A 3,332-nucleotide genomic window follows, 5' to 3' on the forward strand; every position below is an offset into this window, starting at 1 on the left:
ATCTTTTTTCATCAATACATTAAATAATAAGATCTAGTAGTGTATGCTCTAATTTGGAGGAAGTGATGAGAGTAAACATTATTTCCAGATGTCTGCAACAACTGTAATGTTCTGTAAAGAAAATCTATAAACTCTAATTTCAAGAGTCTCAGGTATGACCCATGCCACTCTGGTTTGTTGTCTACATTTATAGTAAAAGAAACTGCTAAAATTTCAGTTAGAGCTTAGTAATGATAAAGTTGTAAATTTATTTTTATTCAAGCTCACGGGCCTCCTGAATTACTTACATATTCTTTTTTAATTGAGGTATAATAATACATAGTCTTGATTTCTGATTTTTTTCTCCCTTCAATTAATTGGCAACGTCTTCTCCCAATCTTTTGTTTGATTTTTTTTCTAACAGTGTTTATGGGGTCTTTTGATCAAGAAATTAATTTTTTTTCATTTAGTTAAATGTGTTCTTTTTTTACTTTTGGGGACTTTGTGCCTTGTGTAAAGTAGGATGTTTTATTATATTTTGTTCCAATAATTTAAAATGGTATTTTTCACTTTTAGGCTTTTAATATACCTGGACATTCAAAAATGTATTTTAACCTTCTTTCATGTAGTATCTTACAATAAAGGCATAACCTTCTATCATGTAGTATCTTACAATAAAGGCAACATTTTGGTAACATTATTATCGTCATTCAAGGAGCAGATTAACCCTCATCTTCCCCGTAACATCCATGCCGAATGCTCCCTTTAACAGGTATCTTCATCTTTCTAAATATCTATCCCATTTGTATTCATTGTTACATATTTTTCCCTAAATTTTTCTTACTTCTCAAGAGTTCATGTGTTGTCTGAAAAGATGGCAAGCATTTTGAGGACAGAGATAATGTGCTTTAACACTTTTTTTCAGTAGTGACTAGCAGAGTGTTGGGCCAAATGATTGAGATTAATATATTATAATGTGTTTTGCTTCCAAACTCTTTCCAATTTCAATATAAATTTAGAAAAAAAACATATAGTTTATATAAGAATTTATCTTTTAAAATAGAGTAAGAGTTTTTTCCCTTTTCTAATTCGTGTTTTAGCATATGACCCATTCTCACTTTCTGTATTCCTTATTCCAACATAAGATATGCCTCTAAAATAGTAACAGTGATTTCCATAAGCCACATACAGACACCAGGTCCTTGTCAGGAGTATGAGAAAGAGAAAATTTCTCTTCTGTAGGGAAAGGGAAGGGGAAGGAGCCCTTAGGCCTCCACAGTCCAGACTGCTTCCAGCTGCTCAGTCGCCGGGTCCGTGGTCTTCATGCAGTCAGGACATGTGGGGAATATCTGGCTGTGAGGACCCCCCCGGGGACGAGAGCTTTCCAGTCTGGCATTATCCTGTCACGCCCTTCTCCTCTTCAGCTCAATTAGGGTTTCTTCTGCTCTCCTAGGCTAAAACTCTGTGAGTATGTGAAAGTCAAAGAAACTCCTTCTACCTAAAAATAGTTCAACATCCAAGCAATACGTTTCTGGAGATTTTATTAACCTAAATATTGTAATCTGGGACTGTTGTCACTAAAAAAGATAACACATTGTATTTCTCCTTATTCCCTTAATCAGAAAATTATGCTTTTTCTTTTTTCCAACACATTTTTTCACTTTTTATTTTGTAATAATTTTAAACTTAAAATTTGGAAAAATAGCACACAGGGTCCCTGCCTAAATTTTACCCAGTTTCCACTGATATTTATATTTTCTATAACTCAAGCACAATGATAAAAACTAAGAAACTAGAATTGTAACGATACTATAATTTACTAGAGACTCTGTTCATCTTTCGTCAGTTTTCCACTATGTCCTTTTTCTATTCCGGGATACAGTATAGGATCCCGCATTGCATTTATTTATTGTCTCCTTAATATCCTCCAATCAGTGACAGTTCATCTATCTTTCTTTGTCTTTCATGACCTTGGCATTTGTGAAGAGTACTTGTTACTTATTTTTGTAGAGTGTCACTCATTTTGGGTTTGTTTGATATTTTTTAATGATTAGATCGAGGTTGCATTTTTAGCGAGAATACCACAGAGGTGGCATGCACTTCTCAGTGCATCTTATCACAGGGTAAAAGTGATGTCCTTATGTCTTTTTACTGGTGATGTTCACCTTGATCACTTGGTTAAGGTGGTGTCTACTGGGTTTCTCTACTGTTATTATTTGTCTATTTGAAATTAACAAGTACCTTAGGGGAAATACTTTGCAACCCTGTAAATATGCTGTTTCTCCTTAAATTTTCGGTCACTAATTTCAGCATCCATTGGTGGGTCTTTCTTGAAAGTGTTATTGTGGTATTCTACTGGTGATTTTCTATTTCCCTCATTTATTCTACATTTGTTTATTTATTTATATCAGTATGGACTCCTTCATGACTTTAACTAACATTTGTATTCTATGGATTATAATCCAATACTATCATTACTTATTTTGTGCCTCAAATTGTTCCAGCTTTGACCATTGGGAGCTCTTTCAGGTTGGCCCCTATGAACTTTTGCCAGCATGGCCCCATCCTTTTTGGAGCACTTCTTCATTTATTGCTACCATATAATGCTCCATGCTCATCTTGTGTTTTCCCTACCACAGCTCTTTAATCAACCACTTCTCCAGGTATCCTTGTTTCTTTGTGTCAGTGAATGATATTTAGACACCAAAAGCTAGACTTTTAGAGATTAAAAGATCTAAGGACTTAGCAAATTTTATAAGTGGCCAGATCGTAAATAGGGTTTGCAGGCCATTCAGTCTTTGTTGCAGCTACTTCATTCTGCTGTTGTTGCACAAAATCAGACATAGACAGTAGGTAAGTGTGTATGTGTGGATATGTTTCAATAATACTTTATTTACAAAAATAGGTGGTAAGCTGGATTTGGTTCATGGGACTTGTTGTTTGCCATCTCCTACTCTAGAATGACAAGTCATGTGCTTACTTTCATGTATAAAAACAACGACAAAAACCTAGTCATGTTTTCATCTTCTCTGGTGAGGAACGTACTGGAGTATACTGATGTAAATGGAATTAGCTTAAGTGTTTTTACTTTTAAAAATTTTGGATTATTTTAATTCAGAATAGGAAAAAAAATGATAATTACTATTTCCCATCTTTAAATCATTAGATGTTTAGATAGTGCAGTATTTTCAGATGAATCAATAAATAAAAAGTTTACTTTCACTTTTACTTTATGCATGGAATATCAAAGATAACTAAGTGCAAAACAAATGGTACAGGGGAAGTAGGAAAGACTCGTTCTGACCTTGCTCTGGAAGAGAAGTCCGCAACGTTCATAGATGGCCAGATCGCAA

This window comes from Lagenorhynchus albirostris, chromosome 13 (assembly GCF_949774975.1).
Source record: "Lagenorhynchus albirostris chromosome 13, mLagAlb1.1, whole genome shotgun sequence".
In the NCBI taxonomy this organism is placed as follows: domain Eukaryota; kingdom Metazoa; phylum Chordata; class Mammalia; order Artiodactyla; family Delphinidae; genus Lagenorhynchus; species Lagenorhynchus albirostris.